At 46.4% G+C, this 21,326-nt stretch overlaps 1 protein-coding gene across 1 annotated transcript in view; it reads left to right on the top strand.

Moving 5' to 3' along the window:
* Positions 1-17,853: 17,853 nt before the first annotated feature.
* The window catches only part of ZBTB20 (zinc finger and BTB domain containing 20), a 472,116-nt gene continuing 468,643 nt past the window's right edge, over positions 17,854-21,326 (top strand). Inside the window, exon 1 of the mRNA XM_063419871.1 lies at positions 17,854-17,943. The gene's annotated coding sequence lies outside the window, so the exon portion shown is untranslated. The remainder of the gene's footprint in view (positions 17,944-21,326) is intronic.

Raw genomic sequence — 21,326 nt, 5'->3', positions numbered from 1 at the left:
GATGAACTACTATTAAACCAGAGATCTTACTTTAAAATAAACTTCTGTAATTATAAAGAAAGGTGAGTGGAAGTGAAAACATGTAAAGAAATGTTACTAAACCAGGAACTGCCTGGGATGATGTGTTAGATGCTGAGAGTAATCAGTGAGAGAATAGCCTTCCCCTAAGTGCTATGCACGCTCAAGCAATAAGCCATTGATGTCCTTTTTGTCTGGAAGTATTAGCTAACAACACAAGATGTCAATATTGGAACTGGCAGGCAAAACTGATGCCTGATTCTGTGCTTTAGTCGCCAGACCATGTGGCTCACCACAGAGCAGATCTGGATCCTCTGAGGAGGATCCTCCTGTGAGGAGGATGCTCTGCCTAGGTGTGGGTAAAACAGCTCAAAGTTTACCCTAATTTCAAAAGTTATCATCTGTGCAGAGAGAATGGGGTTCATGCTACCTTTAGTGTTGAAGAATGCTGAGACCGACTGGCTCATGAATCCCAAAGTTATACACTCTGAGGGAGAACAACATTTCCTGACAGGAACTGGCACTGGCTCTGCCAAGAGTGTGGCAAACCTGATCAAATATTGATAGTATTGATAACTTAGCAAAAGCTGTTGAGCTGCCATAACACCATAGCTGGCCTGAAGACAATCTGATAATCACTTTGCACTATAAAAGCCCAGTCCCGCTTTTTAACAGTAGGGTCTTCTAACATGCCCCTTCTTGGAGTGTGTGTGGAGGTTCCTGTATGTGGAATTGTCCCTCAAGGTTACTCTTCAATGAAATTTTCCCACTGTCATTGGTATAGGCAAGTGACATCAAGCTCTAATAATTATTTGGCTTCCACCCTGGCAGTTTTAGCTATCCTATACTTTGTAGTAAATAATTCTGATTAATTACTTTTGGCCAAATCCTTATAATGAATTTAAATCAATAATTTATTTTATTTATGTAAATATATTTGGGTTGCTATCCTTATTCCTGCAGGACAAAATCATAGACAGGATCAATCACACATCCCTAATGCTTTAGACAGAAAATGTTGACCAAGCCTTGGACTTAGCTTGTATTCAGATGCACCATAGACTCCTCCCTGAGAAGGAGTTTAGAAAGCAAGGGGATCTTTTTTGCAGCTCATGATTCAATGGAATGGCCTCCATGGTAAACTTTCTCTGAAGCTTCCATTGTGCCCATGACATCCCCTAAGGATGTGGGTGCTGCAGTGCTTAGCTGTTGTGGAGCCCAGGCTCCTGTCTTAGGCTCCCTGGGCAGTGTCTGAGGGAGGATAAATGGCACAGAAAGAGACCTGCAGAGAGCTGCTCATTAAGCAAGGGCATAGCTCAGGGTCAGCTGGCAACTGGCAAAACCCAGGCAACTGGGAAGTTCTGGGCTGAGCAAGTCCTCGTCCCTGCCCACACAGTCATTACACATAGTGAGGCCCATCTGCTTGTCTAGGACTTGCTGCTCTGAGAGTGGGATTTGACTGTGTGGGAGTAACAGCAGGAATTCTGTGCTGTGGAGCTTGCTGCTCCCTCAAAACTGAGTGTGGAGCTTCTGCAGGTGTGTTGGTTTAGTGGCTGGACTGGTTTGTCTCATGTCAGGAAACAAAAAGACAGGGGTAGGAGAGAGTTTAGGAGAAATGCAAACAGTTCCTCCATAGCCCCAAAGAAGACAGTCCCTCTGTTTCTAGTGAGGAACAAACGATCTATGGCAGAGGGCAGGGCCCATCTTACATGTGCACAGCTTCCAGATCCTCTGCTGTTTGCAGGGGTGTATTGCTGTGCCTGTCAAAGGAATAAGCAAGGCATTCTTGTCCCTTAATGCATCCTGAGGAAAGCCTCTCTAGAACAGGACCATGGTCAGTAGTTGTGCACGATGTGGGGGAATCCAGGTTGGTTTATACCTACTACTGCATCTCCAGTCAGGGAGAGGCAGGAGCTCAGCACTGAGGTGCTTCCCATCAGGCACACAGAGAAGCAAAGCTAAGTTTGGAAATCCATGGTGTGCAGGTGTCACCCACAGAGGAATGCGGATGTGTTCCCATTGTTTGTTCCCTCTGTGCAAACAGCAGGAGGATGCACTTGTCTGTGGAGGGGTTTGTCAAGCCCTTAGCTCTGCAGGAGCAGCACTGTGAACATCCTCCAGGCTGAAGGGATCTGTGGGCTTTTGGAGAGAAGTGAGGAGGCCCACAGTCTTGGTGAACGGGGGAGGGTGGGTGGGTGTATGATGGGAAAGGAGATTAGGGGTATTGAATTGCATTTTTACATCTTTGCACTTCTGTCTAATTGCCACTATAGGTGCTCCAGTGTATTACTGGATCTGCCTAGTCCCAAGTCTGCATTTCAGTCCTTCTGGCAAGCGTTTTACTGCTGCTCTGTATTCTGCCAAAAGCTTATTGGATATTAATGGGCCTTCCTGTGGCTTGAACGAGCTGGGTCCCTTTAGCACATTTAAGAAATACAGGAAAACAACGGATCCCATTTGCTTTCAGCAGACCAGACATCTTTGCTTCCCACTGAAACAGGTCTGAGAGCTGCAAATCCCCACATGTCTCAATGCTGCACAGGAGACAAGCATATCAGATGACCTCTGTTCTGACCATTGGCACAACCAGTACAAAAATTAATTTTTGGGTGTGATGTGCCTCTTCTGTCTTTCTGCAAAAATCAGTCAGGGTCAGCGCTTCAGGTAAAGACAGACAGGGGAGTGTGAGGTCTTCTCTTCCCCCAGAAGAGAGAGCACATCCAGCATCCCCTGTGACCCCAGCATGCACAGGCTGCAGAAAGAGCACCATTCTGCTCATGCTCAGCTTTTCATGAGACCAAGTTCTGAATGCTCCTGGTTGCTTTTCAGCTACCGGTTGTTCCTTACGCAGGCCTGATCAATAGATCAGACCAAGCTTTTGCTAAACTCACATTTCATGGATTCCACTGGGTTTCCATGCTGGGTTTTGTTCTACAGTGACTGCAGTTGTCCCAGAAAGATTTCTTCTTCGTGCTTAAATCCAGCATCCAATGTCACAGTGATGGTGCGGCTGAGAGAGATGCCTGTTCCAGTAAATAAAAGTGGAAGTGTGGCATGTGCTCACATCCTAGTACTGACTTACTTACTTACTGGAAGTGTAAATGTCTGGTTGTGATGGAGATGTGACAGTAAGAGCTAGTAGACAGAACAAACTGGTGCCTGGCCTTTGGGCACAGTGGCTAGGGCATTTTTATTCATAATCATATATTCTCACTGCTCTTTGGATCCCTCCTGCTGTCTTTGGATCCTCCTGCATGGTGGTATGAGTTCTGCTAAACTTAAATTTATGAACTAAATTGGGGGATTGTACTGAGAACCGTATGCCCCCAGTACAGTCTGACAAGTACAGTTTTCTTGGATCTCACGTGTATATTCAGGGCTTAAGTCCTTCCATGTGGCTCTATGGAAGGATTGGACTGAATCAGAGATGATTCTGTGAACTGTGCAGTGTTTGAATGCATCAGTGCAGAGTGGCTCATCCTGCGTTTTCTAATTTCTGAAATTATTCTAATCAAAATGGTGAAAACACTTGCCAACTTAAATATAGCAGTACTCAGAAACTGAAGGATTTGAACTTCTAACAACCCTCCATTTTCTTCTCTGTTGGGATAATTAATCATATGTAGCTTAAAAGGATCTCAAAGTGTAACATAAAGGAGGTAATTCCTATTTTTAAAATTGGCTGGCAGCAGGGTGGGGTGAAGTGCTGTGTGTCAGGTCAATAGCAGAGATCGCAGTAAGACTTTCTTCTCTTGAATAATGACTCAATGTTCTAAGCAGTACATCCAAGCCACCCTCATCCACTGCTGTAGTTAAACTCATCTTCAGTGAGAAGCTCACATTCATAAAGGTTTGCAACAGTATAAATAACATGCCATATTAGGGCTGTAAATCAAATGCCATTTCCTTGAAATAGTTTCAAGGAAAAGCTTCTGCTTTTTTTCCAGCATAATCTAAAAGAGCTTTATTGATGTCCTGTCTACCATCTGTTTTACATATGAACCTTGTGACTCCTAGTCTTTCAAGCTTGTTAATTAGGCCAATAAGAAGCATACCACAGGAGCTCTGAAATGCAGCTCAGAAATTAAATGCTGGTGGAACATTTCTTTTCCCAAGTATGCTGGGGATGGAGAGCCCTTCTGCCATCAGTCCCCTTTACTTTAGGGAGTGGTGCAGCAGTGTAGCCACTTACATTTTCTCTTTCCTTCTCACCTGTTGCAGAAGGAACTTAGGAAAGGAAAGGCTTTTGTGTATTTTTCTCCCTTGCTGCCGCACAGGCTGGTGTTTTCTTAGCTGCACCACAACTCTACTGAGATCACCAGGAGCTCGGCGCTTGAAGGCTGCCAGATGTACAGAGAGTCTGAGCATCACTGTGGGCTTCCAAGGCAGCCACCTGGGTGGGTTATGCAGGTAACTAGAGGAGATGCAGCTCAAGGAAACTGAGGGCCCCATGTGGTATGCAAGCCACTGACAAGTGCTGGAGTCTCCTCTTATGTTTACTGGCTGCTCTTTCTGAGGTCTATGCATGAAAGTAAAAGAGTAACAAAAGTGTAGGCATCAGCACACGTGTTCTTCTTTTCCGCCTCCCCTCCTCCACCACCACCTTGCAGGATAAAGCCCTATGCTCTGAAATGGAGATGCAGTTGCCTTTCCCACTGTGCCACCACCTGTGGAGGGATGCTGGTTACCAGGAGACTGCCACGCCTTCTTGCTGGAATAAAGGCAGGAGTGGCAGCTGAGGATGGCACACCCAGAATTGGCTTGGATTTTACTTACAGGTGTGTGATAAATTGTCCCTAGCAACTGTAAGGTGTAAAATCAGTTGTTATGTCCCTAAACAGATGCACAAAGTCTTAAATTGAAAGTCTATTCTGAAATGCCATCTGACAAAGCGTGTCTTTTCCTAGAAAGAGACCTGTGGTCAGGCGGCGCCCTCCTCCCCTGCCTTCCCAGCGGAGGGAGAATGCTGCCCTCTCTTGGACACAAAGCCGTGTTTGCCACCAAGCTACCCCACTGGGCTGGTGTTTCTGACACCAGGACACCGCAGCTTGCTGCCAAGGTGTGCCATCAGGACGTAGATTACAAGCTCCCAAGTGTTGCAGTCCAGGCAGATCATCTGACGAGATGTAGAGGGTTGGTGGCACGGTATGGCACCCAAAAAGCTTTGATGGGTTTCCATCCAAGTGGTCAGTGGAGTGGAATTTAAACAGAAAACACTTTTAAAAAAAAAAATTATTTTTTAAAACAAACAAACAAACAAAAAGTCTTCATATCCTCTACTTACACGTAGTTGCCTGGACTGAACTCTGAGCCCAGAGCCAGGGTAAAGGCTACACCAGATCAGTTTTCCTTCTCTAGGTGAAAGGGTCTAGGATTCAGCTCAGGTCTACTGGAAAGGAAGTGTTTGTGGTGTCTCCATAGACTGGTTGTGCAGGGATGAGGACTGGGCTAATTTCCCATGTCTTCCTCAGTGTGTGCAGGAATGGGCTGAGTGCAGGCACCAAGTGGGAGACGTAGCTCTGCCAGTGCCGTGCTGGGGCTCCCCAGGGATTCACTACCAGGGAAGCTGCTCTACCTTCCACTTTACAGCAGAGTCTATGGTGACAGGACTTCTGTCCTTCAGCTATCTGGGATCTGTTTAACCCTACCATCAGATTTTCCTTCTAAATGATTTCCTTCTTGCATTCCTGCATTATGAGGAGTTAGAAGTCAACCAATACAGTTTGAGCACCGCTTTGCTCTTTACCTCTTTTCTTTCTCCGAGCTGCTCTCAACCCTCACCATCCCTTCAACCTCAGCTGAAGAGTGCAGCTCCCCTTACAGTTGCTTTCTCTCCTAAAAGCACAGTTGTTAAATCAGTTGGAGCCTTACTTTGAGGACAAAAGGGAGCAGACCAGCACAGTCGAGAGACCTGGTTGAAATCAAATTTATCACCAGATGTCAGCAATCCTAAAGTATCGCTTGTCCACTTGTGCGTGGACAGAGCAAGCTCAAACACAAGGCTGTCAAAGTTGCTTACTCCTCTCCCAATCTGAAGTTAGATGTAGTTTTCCCTTGGTAAGGTGTGCTGATTCAAAGCATTCCCAGCATCTCCCAGAGTTAATATCTCTTTGGATTCACACTGGAAAGCCACGTGTTACTCAAAAGTTTCACATTCATATTAATACATCAACAAAGGACCTTCTCTTACAAAGAATCTGCAGTGCAATGCAGACAACAGATCAAAGCTTGTACTGGAAAATTGCTGTAAAATTTAGTGTTTAAATTCAATCTGAATAAGTTTAAGGTATGCATGAGCAATAGCCCCTGTGTGCAGGAACACAACTACCCTTTGGGTCCAGTGCTGGCTCTGAGGGCTCAACAGCAAGAGGCAACAGTGCACAATTAAACACAATACTTTTGTAAGATGCAATGGCAGAAGGGACTCAAAGAGCCAGGATGCAGTTTTTCACCTTGGAAAGACACCAGGTTTGGAACCCCAAAATTTGGAAGAATACCCTGGGAATGACAATGTCAACACTTGTTAGGGCCTTGCTCACTGAATGAGGTGATCATGGTGGAGCAGTGGCTCTGCAGTGATTCAAAAGGAACACTGCCATCTAGTGCACTTCAAACAGAGAATTTTCATACTGTAAAAACGTGATTTGCATCTGTTTGTGCAAAGGCTGGAGGCACTGCCAGGTAAGAGAAGGTGTATTTTTGCTGAAGCATTTTAACTTGCAGGTGGTTGCTAAGTATGAAGATGAGGAGGAATGAACATCCCCCTTCTAATACTCATTATGCATAAGTAATTCTTTTAGCTGAAATCTCTGCTTGATCCATGAAATAATCTTTCACCAGCTGGCAGTGGGAAATGTGTCAGGAGGGTGGCATGCTCACCTGTCTCCTGTGCTCACTTGCACCCTGACTGTTCCATGTCCACAGGTTTTCTCTGTGTACCAGCAAGACTCATGGTTGTAAGAAGCCGCTGGTTGTAAAATTGCATCCCTTTTTTTTTTTTTTTTTAGGCGAGGTGGCCTGATAGGCTCTATTAAAGCAGTAACACAGCAGGAAGTGGCAGCCCTTCCCCTGTTTGGGAATAACTCTTTTGCCCTAGCGCTTGAGATTCCCAGATGCTGAGATGCAGGGTGGGAAATGCCTGCACGTGGCACCAACAGCAGATGTCTGCCTGGTGGCACACAGCTGAGCTCTGCACTCTGCAGCTGCAGGGGGCCAGTGGGGAATGAGGCTCAGGGGCTGGCAGAATGAACTCTTCTCAAGAGGGAGCCACTCAAGCTCATTTTCAAACCTATCAGAAACCAGCTCCTGATAACTTCAGTGCAAGTCAAAATAATCTGTACAGATCTGTGCAGATGGTTCAGTCTGCTGTCACTAGGGTGGTTTGGGACATGCCCTGCTCACCTGACCTGTTGGTGAACAGTGCCTTCCTTCAGGTAAGGACAACTGAACAGGTTTTGGCTCTGCAGCCTCTTCTACGGAGGAAGATAGGATATCTCACTCTCCATCCTGCCTATGAAGTAGATAAAGTTCTTTCAAGTTGGATCATGATCCTTATGGGGCTGTAGGGGGATTAAGAGGGAATTGCAAAGTGTTTGTTAGCCTCAAAATGGCTAATTAGTTTTAATCATTGGCAGCAACTCAGAAATTACAGCTGGTTCTCATGCTGATGCCCTGGAGCAGCAAAGCTGTTGCCCACAGTTAAAGGCAGCCAGTTGTTCCTTCCTAGTGCAAATGCCTGACATCAGGATAAATTTTCAGGCTTAATTTTATGTCAAGAAATGCACCCAATTCATTCTGCATGGGGTGGATCAGCGCTGTGAGCATGCTGTGTGAACTGCTTGCATCCCAGCGAGGATGACAGCTCCGCTCCTACACTCACAAGCAGAAGTATGTGCTTACTTAGCAACAAGCGGCTGATGAATTCCTCTGATCCCTCCACTAGATGGGATGCAAGCACCATAATTTCCAAGCGTTTCTGGTTGAAATGTGAAGTTCCAGCACAGTCTGCTCAATATAACTGGCTCCCATGCCAGATACTACTAGCCAGGGGCTATGAAAGGCAAAAGTATTTAGTTCCAGTTCCTCTTCATCAGAAAGAGCACAAAAAGGGAAATGATTCAGTGCCCCAGAAACATGATTCCTAAGTGATTGGGGATGACATCATTCAGCTATCAGGCAACAGTGTCCTGCAACCCTCTAGGTCCTAATCTAATGTGAACAGAAATGAGGGAGCAAGCCAGGGTTGAGACTTGTCACTTCAGCATTGTCACTAGATAGAGCAAGTGCTGTCAGCTGTCCAGAGAGAGACAAGCTTATTTTTGGAATCTGTAAGAAAGTTAACATTTTTATAGATCTCTAACCTTAACACAGTACAATCTCACTCCATTACTAATAGCACAATAATGTCCACTATACCACTAATTGTATTTACTCATTATCCTAGATTAATCATAGAAGATATTATCAGTAATAACTCTACCCCTCTTCCTTTATGCTTTTAATTTTTTGTGTAGAAGTTAGGAATATTGTTATTACTACTTTCTCTTGGCGGGGGGTGGGGGGAGGTAAAAGACACAACAAATAATTTGTCCAAAACCCTGAGCAACTACACAGCACAAACAAGGAGTACTTGCATTCTGGACAAGCAGTCCTGGTTCCCAGCTTCTTGAACAATGTTCTGCACTATCAGGGCCCTTCATCACTGTGAAATTCACTGGCAGCTAGACACAGTCCCTTTAAAAAGCCTCTTCAATTTTTATCTTGACAGTGCAGCAGACTAGACATTGAAGGTGTTGACTCTAATCTTAAAGATACATATTTTACCAAAAATTAAATGTGAAAATAAATACAATCTTGAGGTCACTAGGTCATGTGGTATATTTTTATAGCCAGGTTTGTTTAATCTCCTTACTTTCAGTTTCCAGAATGCCAAACACTTGTCCTGACACCACTGAGACAGGGCTCATGTATTGTCAGCCCAAATTGGACAGCTGAGTAGAAAGCAACATGAGCTTGTGGGATCTGGCAAGGTGTAACGAATAAGTAAGAATTCTAGTATGAGCATCAGTTGATTAGCAGTGCAATGATTATATGCTTTGTAATTTAATGCCTAGCATTATGTTCCAGAGTTAATGTCCCCTGGAGAGGAACTGAATGCTTGTAATTCCCCCCAAGCTAGAGCCCCGGAGGCCACTGAAGCAGTTAGGCAATACTGCATCAGGTAGATTCAGCTTTCAGTGCTTCCCTAGGAAAGACTTGCATTCTAAAGCAGTTTCATGGCAAAATGATGGATGCCATTCCCAGGGAATCAGGGAATACCATTGCCTCTTCAGGTTATGTTTACTTTGAGCTAATGGCCTCTCAACTTTATTTTGGTACAGTTTTGTTTCATTTATCCCTAATGGTGCAGTTGCAACCACTCCAACAGTGGCTCCTTTGATATCCTGCGAGCATTGTCACATATCAGATACCATAGGCAAGGCAAAATCTCCTTTGTTCTACATGACAAACAAATATTAGAGGGTCAAAAATGCAGATACAAGTCTCCTGAAAGTTCCCTTGATGTGTTGACATCATTCACTTTTCAGCAACAAATGCAACTGAAAGGGCAACACCAGTACCTCGTATGTGCCTCTGGTATGCCTGGAAGCAGCATTTCCTCACACTATAACTTTTGACCATAATTGCTGTTGTTTCCCCATTGTCCTTCTCAAGAGATCTGCAGGTCACCTTTGTGTGCTGCTATCCAGTTATTGCCTCTTGAGATGTGCATCATTCATGCTTTTATGTGTATTATGGCTTTCATATTTCACCGGTGTTGGCAGAATTTTAAGGGAACAGCATTTTACTCCCATTGCAGGCTTCCCCTGGCTCAGGTGATACCCACCTTGCCTGTGATGATGGACCAGTTAAGACAGATGCTGGCCACATTGCCTGTTTCCTGTGTTCAGGAGCTGTATTCCACATTGAGATCCTCATTCAGCAGACTATAACAAACAGATAGTTCCCACCCACTGAGAGCTCGCTGCCTAGGGTTATGGAAAAATATATCAAGTGGAGGTCAAAGAGTAGTAGAGAGCAATAATAAAACACTGGCCACCCTGCTTTCCATGGACCTCTTGCCTCAGGGGTAACAGTCAACCTTGCCTGTGTAGGACCAGCTGTCTCTTGCTTAATACATACATACACACATGCACACACACACAGCCTGAGCATAAATTAAACAGCCTTTAGAGCACTAACAAAGAGCAAACGCTAAATTCAAGCCAGATGCGACCCACTACTCAGACACCAGCAAGCAGCTTTGGGCTGGAGTTCCATGTTCTTGGAGGTTGCAGTCCTCATGGAAGGCTCCAGCACTTAAAATCCAGTGGGTGTTCTGGAAGGTCTCACCCTTCCTCCAGTTTACAGGACTCCTGCACCCAGGCTATCATCCAACAAGCAGGCTGGCTGTCCTGGTGCCCCTGCACTTTGCCTAAACACTATACTTTTTGGTAGAAAGCAGGTGAGGAGGGATTTATGCCAATAATGTCGGTTTAACTACGTTCTAATTAGATATTTGGAAAACATGTGGATGTAAACCTTTAGAGCCTGACAATCTAGAGGATCCCATTCCTATGTCAGTGTAGGCCTTTCTTTCGGGGCCTATGTAATTCAGACTTTTCCTGCTGATGTTGGATCTGAGTCTCTCATATCCAGTGTAGCAGACAACGGAGTCAATGCAGGGCTGAGCAGGCAAAATGGAGCAGAAACCCTGTTGCAGAGTATCCTGCTCCATGGCTTCAGAAAGAACAGCGGATCTGGAGAAAATATCAGTGGCCTTACTGCTTAGAGCGAATGCCTGTGGGAGAAGAGCCATCAGAATGGATTTGTGGATTAGGAAATCCCTTGTGAACAAGTCCAAAGCTGTCCTGGAAATTACATTTTTAATTTCAAAAGACAGCTTCTTCTGAATTTTTTCCTTTTTGATTAACTAGGAATTCCATCAGCATCCCCATTATTTTTTGCCAACTAAAACTCTGTTTGAGTTTCAGTCCATAAAGCTCGATCAAATGCGTTTTACTATTGCTGTCTAAACATTTCGTCTGGTTAATGCCTAACTTCAAGCATTTTTAATATTTGTACTTCCTAAATTATCCGGGGAGAAGCCACTGATCCCAGGCCAAACGCTGATGTCATTTACACCAACAATTAGCGCAGCGTTGCCCGGTTCGGCTCAGGGGCTGGAGGCGCTGCTGTCCTCCCGCGTTCCTCCCGCAGATGGAGCCGCCCCACTTGGCTTTCCCCCGCTCAGCGCCCGGGCAAAAGGCGGCAGGGAAAACGGCCCGCCTGGATTTCAGCCTTGCACATGAAAGGTGTTTCTGCCTTACTTGATTGAACCTTCGCTTGTCAGACTAATAGTGGCGGGGGAGAGAAGCCGATCTCCGAAGTGCAGAGAAAAAGGACGGGATTTCACGCACGGGCAATATGTCATGAAACAGCAGTCAGAAAAGTCTGAGTCAAATGCAAAGTGAAATCTTCACAGGAGAAGGAAGCAGGCCCAGCTGAGCCCCCCTGCAATGATGTGTTTTGGGGTACAGCTGCCTCTTGCAAACACTTTTTAGAGACCTAGAAAAGCTCTGTCACTGGCTAAAAATAAGCCTTGGCACGTTTCATGCAGACGTTGAGAAGCCCTATTGTAGATAGGAACTAAAGCTCACCAGCCCTGCAAGGTAAGGTCTGAGCTCTTTTCTAGATGGAAAAGGTCTTTTTCAGGAGGAAAGTGAGGCAGCAAAGGTGGGCTGTGCATACTTCATGATTAGGTAGAAGTATTTTGGCAGGGGGTGAGACTTTTTATCTTTTTATTATAACAGTGCTCCCTACTGTGCCAGCAGTTGTAATGGTACAAAGGTGTGTTGTGGTGGTAAGATTTGCCCCACATGAGCATTTTATTCTGATAAAAGCACTTGGATGACAACACAGTCAAGTTAATACTAGAGTTTGTATAGCTTTACTGAACTAAAGTTGAAGCAGTGCAACCTTGGTATACAGATAAGGACAAAGTATCTTATCCAAATATATGGAGCAAGTAAATGACTGATCTGGGAATAGCTCACAGCAGACGTTCTTCCCAAGCTGCTTCTCAGACTGCCCAAAACTATTCTGTTCACATTTCTTCTCACCCAAGGGTGACACAAAGCATCATTGTTTGTCAAAATGTCATGGCTTAAAAAGAGATGCCGCACTCTTATTTAGAAAACCAAGAGAAACAAAACATTGGAAAGTATTTGTCTCCTGTCTGTCCTCCTTTCAGTGACACCTGTAATTTTTGTGTGTGCTTCTAGAGGAGTGAGTTTAGTCAGGCCTGGCAAAATGCAGATGTTTCTGTAGAATCACTTGTGATAGTGATTTGGGTTGTTCAGGTTTTGTTTTTAATGTATATTTACCAATGTAAATTTATGCAGAGACCAGCATACCCATCTGTCAAGTGAAAGTACGACAGTGGCTTAACAGTATACATCTAACTACTTGTAATATATTCATTATTGGAAATGGCTCTGTCCCTGAGGAATTTCATGAAGCCTTGGATCTCCAGTTTCCTCTCCATGTAGGTGTGGGACTCGGCTCACAGAGCCCTGCAATGGAGACAGCCTTAATAAGAGACAAAACAAAGGAATGCGGTCTCCAAAGGGAGGAGGAAGCGAGGGGACAGGGGACAAGGAAAGGCTTGACACAGCTACCAAATATGATCATCCAAAAGTATAATGGGAGGTGTAGTAATAGCAAATGAAGAGAAAATGACCTTTTATTGGGAGAAGCAGTAGGGCAGATTCACCACTGCACCCCATGTGAAGGTTATGCTTTAGTTGTGCTGTTCTCCATTTGAGCTGCTTTATTTCCACGGCTCTGCATCCCTGTCTGAGCCACCACAAACCTCACTTTTGTAGCAGTTCAGATAATGGACATTCCTGTTATCCTCTTCAGATTAGCATTTGCCAGCTGTCTTCCCTGTGTGTTACACCAAAAGTTGTCTTCCTTGCGCCCCATGGAGAAGCTGTATGGGCAAGGTGGAATGGCCAAGGAGCTGTTCTCTCCAAAGAGTACCCACAAGCAAGATCACAGAGCACTGGTCATGTGAGAGTCACTAGGGGCAGCTGGAGCAGGCACACATGGCTCTTCAGCTACGCCAGACTGAAATATTTCAAGACAGTCATCAAACTCAAATTAAATATTTCTCAAGTTCAGAATATTTTTTTTTGAACTCCATTTTTCTGTGGAAAAACTCTGTTAATTCAGTATTTTGGGACAAAAATTAATTTTGAATTATCTGGATTTCCCTTGGGAAGGAAATTCTGCTTTTCTATGAGCTGGAAGTGATGTATCCTAAAATTCCCAGGCAACAATCTCATATTGGTATTTTTAATTCTGAGGACCATTCCCATGAGTTTCTAGTGTTTTTAAAGTAGGTCAAATTTTGAACACAAAAAAACCTTAAGAGTTATGCCCCTTTCATCTTTTCTTAGGAGCAATAAGCCTTTTTGGTATTATTGCTGGCTTAAATATTAAACAGGAAGCAAATTACATTTCCAGTCATTAAAGTACAATAGAACAGCTCTATTGTCTGAATCAGTGCAATATTAGGTCAGATTGTCACAAAAAGCTTGAAAATGAAGTCATATTGAAAGAATGCAATAAATTAGACTTTCTGTGCTTTCACAGTGAGCTCTGCCTGGTGAGGGACTATTTCTTCAGTCCTGCCAATTAAGGTAGGGCATTTATCCCCCAAAACTTGAATTCTGTAAACATCTATATGGCATTTGATATTCACGTATGCATAAAGCTACCACAAAAACACAACACATTCCAATGTTGCTGTTTACAAGAGTCCAATCTCACTTCACCAATAATGGCATTTGCTTGCAACTCCATTGGTGTGAAAGGAATTGCCCCCTATGCCATTTGAGCTCAGGCAGCACAAAGATGTGGCTCTACAGAGCGGCCATTTGTCATGGTGCTCTTCCAGTCAAACCCCTGCTCACAAAAATGTAATGCTAGGACAGACCTGAAAGGTCTTGCAGGGACAAGCGTAGACAACACTCGACAGGATCTGACACCTAGGGCCTGGTAGCCTCCCAGAGTGTTGTCCTGACTGTACTTATAATCTTGCATTTGCCATGAAACCCAACAACAAAGCTAGGCAGAAGCTGGCACATGCTGCTGCTCAGAGAGGTGACATGCTACCATGGCTCTGACTGCTACTGTCATGCCTTCCGGAGGAGCAGGAGCTGCTGGCTGTTGCTGAAAGTCCTGGGGAGGTTTGGGTTGTTTCTTGCAGATGCTCTGTTCCCAGTGTTGCAGTTCCCAGCCTGTCCCAGCAAGGCAGCATGCCAGTCAGGATCTTCCTGCTTGGCTGCCTTGGGAAACAGTCCAGAGGGCAGCTGACCCCAATCTGCTGTAATTTTAAAAGCATCCACCATCAGGGATCCTATGGCCTCTGAAGACTATTACAGAGCTGAACCCACAGGAGTTTATTGCCAGAACTTTGTATCATTCCCCTCATTCATTCTTCCCTTTTCTAGTCTAAACAAATCTAGTTCCTTTGTTCTTCTTTTGTAGGCCATGTTTTTTAAGACCCTTACCATTGCCACTTCAAAGATTTTAGTCTCTGATCTTTATCACCTCTTCTAAATGCAGTGGATGAAACCAAACACAGTATTTCAGCTGAGGCCTCCTTGAAACTGGGTACAGAAGAACTATTTCTCCCTGGGCTTACTTCTGGTATGACTTGTGTTTGAATACCCTAGCATGAGATTTGTCCTCTTCTCCTTTGCTTTTTACTTCACTTGTGATTTAGCCTGACCTCTCTAGTCCTCTTATGTCATCTTTTTGCCTCCTCAAAGAGGGAAATTTGTTAACTATAGTTCTTCTATAGTTGATTTATATTTCTATATCATGCTAAGCAATTCTATTAAATACCAGGTTGTTAGTTGGATTGCTTCCTGAAATTAACACAATTGGGTCTCATCAGAGTTTCTGAGAGGTTTGTAACATATTTGAGCACAATTTCTAACCATAAATTTTGAAAGTGTGTTCCTTATCTTACAATTGTTGATGATGACATCAAAAAGAAGAAGACCAACATCACCACTGGAAATGCTGTTCCCTCTTGTGTGAGGAAATCACCACTAACTTGCTGGACATCACTGATACAAGTGCAACTCCCACTGGAAATGTGGCCTTATGAACCATGGTGAACAACAAATGGTGTTGAAGGAGAAGAACCTCTTCTTCTGCATCTCTTTGAAATCAGGCCCCTGCCCCTCCACAGCATGCACCATAAATATACATCCATGTATGAATTCATTGCCACCTCCGCCCAGAGTTACCTGGAGTTGCTAGATGGGAGGTGTCTGCTCTTTAATGGTCACATTATTTCCCACTCAGTGGAATAGCTCAGCTAGGGAAGCCTTCAGCTCATTCTTGATACTTAGTTACAGACTGTGAAAGATTTATGTATATGAAGTGTGCTCAGTTTTACTGTCATGCGACATTGTTTTGACAGCCCAGATGAAGTTCCAGGTATGACATTATCAAACAGAATATGCCCTAGAGAAATTATTTTTCTGAGTATTTTATTTCACACTCTGTCTCGTTTTAAAAATGCAGAACAGGCCACAAGAAATGAGAAGGAAATTAAAGCTTTGATTCGGCACAGAACTTCAGCATATGCTTATGTTGAAGCAGCTATGCAGTCAGAATGTGCCCATGGTTAAAATCCTACTGCTTCACTACAATATTGATCTGAGTCTGATGGGGGTCTTTACCTTCTTCTAATACCAGATTTAATTTGCTTACTCCCATTATATATAAAAAAAAAACCAAATAAAAAAATCCCTCCAATGTACAAACAGCTACATAGACTAAAAAAAAGAGACTCTCTTCTAATTGTTATAATTGGGCAAAAGAGATGTAACCCATGTAAGTGGAATAAAAATATAAAGGTAATGCCTTGTTAAAGGAGGTACTGGGGGGGGGAGAGAAATGGGCTTGTATTTTATGCACCAGTTCTGAAATTGAATGTGTGAAGGGAGTGAGGGCTGCCTTAAGAGAAGCCCTTGAGGATGATGAGAGGGAAGAAGGCAGGCCCTGTCCTGGTAAGGACCTCCCACAAACCCCAACTCATGGGGCAGAGGAGCTTTCTTCAGACAGGTAGTGGAGTCACCCAAGCAGTGGGACACGTGGTTGTGCAGGGAGGACCACAACAAGGGACACTTGCCAGAACACTGGTGACAAACTTTGACATGGAAGATGGAGAAAGCATCCGGAATGGGAGTGCTTCCCTGCATGGCTCCAAGAGACACATACAAACACTTGTGATAGGAGCGTGCGAAGAAACTTGGGTGAGGGTGGTCATTTTACATTGGGTGGTCCACGCAAACAGAAGGACAGAGAAAAGCAAAGGTAACCGATCTCTAGGATGAGGGAATTGGAGAAGCGTTGTGCTGGATCACATCGGAATAGTCTGGCAGGAAAATAGGCAAGTAGGAAACTCAGCATTCTTCAAAGGAATTATAACCACCAAATCTCAACTAACCTAGTGTACAGGAAGGAAGGATGGTAAGTGAATAATTTAGTTAAAGCGTGAGTTTAATTTGACTGGAAACAAGAAGGAAGCATGCAGAACGGGGAAGGTAGGTCAGATGGGCAGAGTTCTGAAAGAACAGTGCGAGCATCAAGGACTTCAATCACAAACACGAGCAAACCCCACAAAAAACCCCAGAGATATTGAGAACAGTTAAAAACTCTATAAATACAGTAATGGTGTAAGAACAAAGGAAGGCCCGGGCCTTCTCTTTAATGGCAAAGAAGGGAGCTGACGCAGCCCACTGCCCTCCGGGCCCTCCTGGAGGAATGAGCGCTCTTGGGGCTCAGAGGACCTCGCTCAGGACCCGGCTGCAAACCCAACACCCACAAAGGGCGCCTTTGCTGCAAGAGCGCCTGTCGGCTCTGCCTGCGGGGCTCTCTGCCCCACCCCTGGGACAGAGGCGAGGCATCCCTGGGCCAGCGCAGGGACGAGAGAAGCGCTCCTGGGAAAACGCCTTCCCCTCGCTGGAAGGGCTGAGCGCCTCGCACAGGCTGCGGGGCGGGCGGGCGCGCTGCCGCGGCTCCTGCGAGCGAGGAAGGAAACGATTCTGCGTCCCTTCCTCCCACCCCCGGGACAGCCCGTCCGCCCCTCCCGTTCCCTGTTCCCTGGCCCCGGCCCGGCCCCCCCGGGACCCGCCGCGGGCTCCGGGCGGGGGCGGGGGCGCCGCCCATTGGCCGAGCGCCGCCCGTCTGCCGCCCTCCCGTTGGCCGCGCCGCCGCCGGCCCCGCCCCGCCGCTGCTCTCCCATTGGCCGCCATTCCTGGCGGGGCCCCGCCCCGGCCCCGCCTCCCCGGGGTCATTTAAGTTTATGGAGGAAAATAAATAAATAAAGCGGGAAATAGAAATGCGTAGAAGGCGGGGGGCGGGGCGGGGGCGAGCGCAACCTAACCTGCTGCCTGCCCCGCGGCGGCCAATCGGTACCCGAGTGCCGGCAGGACTGACACCTCCGCCCAGCCAGTCAGCGCTCCCGAGCGGCGAAGGCGGCCCCTAGCCTTCTAAAATCCGGCCAATGAGAGGCGCCGCCCGTTTGACCGACGTTTGCGCCTTCTAATAGGAGGGGCGCGTAGCGGACCGGCTTCGCCTATCGAGGACTAGCCGTGAGTCGCGAGGAGGGGGCCGGGCCCAGACGGCGGCGGGAGGCGGGGCCCGCCCCTGAGTGGCGGCGCTGCGAGCCAATGGGTGCGGGCCGGCGGGGCGGGGGGGCCGGGGGCCAATGAGGGGGCCCTGCGAGGCGGCGGCGGCCGCCTCTGAAAGTGCCGCGAGCCGGCGGCGCCCAGCGCAGCGCAGGGGAAGATGAGAGAGGTACCGGCGCTTCCGGGGTCAGCGCGCGGCCGGGGGCGGGGCCCGCGCCTGCTCCGCCCACCGGGGGCGGGGCGGGCGGGTGAGGGGCGGTGGGGGGGGCGAGGGGCTCCGGCGTCCCGGCGTAGAGGAAGAGTTCGTATCTCGGGAGGGAGCGGAGCCCGTGGTCCCGGAGGGGGCACGGCTCGCACCCGCTGCCTCCCGGAGTTTTTTTTCACCGTCCCGAAAAAGTTTGGGAGCCGGCGGGGCCACTCCCCTGAGGGTGCGCGCGGCCGGAGAGGGAGACTTGGCACCGACATTCCCCCGCTTGTCCCCCCCCGTGCCGCTCCTCCGCCTCCTCCTTCTCCAGCCGCGCCGCTGGGAAAAGTTGGCGGCGCTCGTTTGTGAGCGAGGCTCGGGGAGGGAAGAGATGCCCGAGAAGCGCCTGGACACAATCCCGTACAGTGTGCTCTGGCATGACCCCGCTCGAGCGGAGAGGTTGGACCGGATGACCCAGTGTGGCCCCTTCCAACCTCGCCCAGCCTGTGGTTCGGTGGCAGTGAGAGGGCAGGCCGGGGGCATCCCCCGGGAGAAAGGCAGTGCCGGTGCCCGCGATGCCCCGCGGGATGGCACCGGGGCGCGGAGGAGCTGCTAGTCCTCCCGCACCGGAGAGCTCCGCTGCCTGGGGTTTTTTTGGGTTTGGTTCATTTTTGATGCCGTCCCCGAGGGCTCACGGAGCAAATCCGCTGTTCCCCGTTTCCCCGCTGAGGCTCTGGCAGCGCGGTCCCGCCCGAGCGCACCGCGCGTCCCACAGCGCTTCCAGAGCCGTCGGTGCTGTCCTTCCCCCAGCGCCGGCAGCCCCTGTGCCCAGGGGACAGGGCGGTGTGCCCAGGGGACAGGGCGGTGTGCCGAGGGGACAGGGCGGTGTGCCCCCTTTCCGTGTCCTGTCAGCAGGGAAGGGGCTCGGCCTTTGTCGGTGGGAGCGCAGGAAGGGAATGGATTTGCAGGCTGAGAAGGAGACGGGCTGCCGCACTGCCCGTGGCGTTCTCAGCGTTTGCGTCCTTCTGCAGCCGAGCGAGTCGGTGTTTCTGAGGTTAAAAGCCCTCCTGTCAGCCTTGGAGCCCTCTGTGCTGAATGGCAAATGGGAAATTGGGAGAAAGTAAGACTCACGGTCGAGTAAAGCAAACTAATGTGCAAAGCCTGGAGCTCGGCTCTCTGAGCAGAGTAATTATTTAGGAGCAAAAAGTATCTCCATAAAAGCTGTTATTGTCTACAGCTACTGGATCGCAGAACTGAAATCCGAGCACCTTCATGGGTCTTTCTGAATGCCTGGGATGTGCTCTCGTATAGAAATGATGTCTTTGGAATTTACGGGGCTGAGGTTGTAGAAATGCAGAACCATTTCACATCTATGAGTCTCGGGGTGCTTTGCAAGGAAGAGTAACTCCAGACAAAAATAAATCTGGGATAGGAAAGTACTGTATCCTTCTCTTACAAACACAAAACCCCCTCAGAGACAAGAGCTCTTTCAGCTGTTCAGAGGATGCAATGAGGACACAGTACTAGAGCTGGCTGGGAGGATCCTTCCCTCCCCAGTGGAAAATGTGGTATTTGTGAAGTTGCAGTTTTCTGCAAGAAAGTTCCAGTTTTACAGGGAAAAAAAATGTTACATTATTCTGACCGGAAAATTAAAGTGATGGTTCATGGCTACCTGCCTTGCAGACTTCTGTCAATTCTACTTTCTGCTCACAGGGAGAAAGCACAGTTAACAAAATCTCCCCCTTAGAGACTTCCATCTTTTTTTTTTTTTTCTTTTTTTTCTTTTTTTTTTCCTTTTAGTCCCCTGCTTTCCTTTCTTTTAAAGGAATTGCTTGGATTTTTTATTCCACAAAGGACGTGAGAGCTTTACTTCTTACTCTGAAACGCAACTAAATATTTTTTCATAGCACAAAAATTCCAGTATTTGGCCAGCCTGATTCAAAACTTCTGGAAACTTGGGGCCAGATCTTTGGCTTGTACAAACTGGCTAGTTCCATTGTGTTTAGTCCACAGAGGATTTGGCCCTAGTTAATTAATGGTTCACTCGAGGTCATGCAGCGAGTTGATTTTTAAAGCTGGAGACTGAATCCAGAGCTGTTATTATTCAATCCTGTCATATATCTTGAAGTTTACTGCACAACATTATATTTTTCTTAGACAAGCTGGATTAATAAGAGGCAGAATCCACGAGGCTCTGATTGCAACTTTTCTTAAAAATCATGTTCTTAAAAAAATCTATTCAATCGTGATCTTACTAGAAAAGCGAGTAAATATGTTGTAATTAGTGCATAGGTGACACTGACTACCGAGGGAGAGAGAGGCCTGAAAAACTGCTTTTGTTATTTAAACCTTTCTTTCAAAGTACAAAAGCATTTGATTGGCACTTCACTGATTTAATAGTCCATTTGTAATGCAGGAAGAACATTACAGAAAATTTTAGCATTATTTTAAATGTCATCATTTAATCTGTAGGTGTTTTTAAAAAATCCTCATTTCTAGGAGGAGAAAACTTTCTGATAGCATGTGGAATCTGTGACTAGTTAGTTGTTAAAGCTATGAATGCTTCCAAAACGAAATGGTTTATGAATCTTAAAATGTATCCTGTTTGTTGTGTTAGCACAAAAGTAAAATACAAGAAAAATCCTTCTGGCTGAGGATTTGATGTTTGGTCTTACAATGCTATAACATTAGGAATGGAACCTAAGCCCTCTGGTTTAACATCAGGGTTGCCAGCATTCATATTAAAGGGAAGAACTGTTCAGATCCTATGCAGCAGCAGTGCCAGCTGTATGAGATACCAGCTAGTCCATTCGACATCTGAATTTACAGAGGTGGTCTTTCACCTGTACTTGCATAAAGATGCTTTATGAAGGTCGATATTTTTTTCTGTTTTACACATGAGGAAGGTACAAAGATCAGAAATCCAAACAGACTGGATGCAGTCACCCCTTTCCCCCAGTGCTGCTGATTTTTCAGGGGAAAATAAGATTTCATAAAGTTCATAAAGACTTGTCTCTGCCTTCCAAATGTTTGAAGAGTGGTTTCATTGCTAGAATATTATATGCTAGAAAGCTCAGAATTAAACAGCACTGAAATGACTTCCCAATGTCAAAGAGCAGTCAGTGACAGAGTTTGAACAGCCCTTCTGCCTCCCAGGCCACAGCTGCACCTATTGGCTTCATTGTCCCATCCCTCCTACGCACATGCATGCCTGGCATTGTTTTGGAAATACAGCAGGAACTTGATAATTCAAACTGATGACTCGGAGAGCCACTTGTGGAATTAATTTATTGGGTAAATTAATGACTAGATGTGCAGGCAGATTTAAAAAAAAAAAAAAAAAAAAAAAGGCAAAAATTAAAAAAACC

This window comes from Prinia subflava, chromosome 28 (assembly GCF_021018805.1).
Source record: "Prinia subflava isolate CZ2003 ecotype Zambia chromosome 28, Cam_Psub_1.2, whole genome shotgun sequence".
Taxonomy (NCBI): domain Eukaryota; kingdom Metazoa; phylum Chordata; class Aves; order Passeriformes; family Cisticolidae; genus Prinia; species Prinia subflava.
Note: the sequence above shows the minus strand (reverse complement) of the source record. Positions and strands in the feature narration are given on the sequence as shown.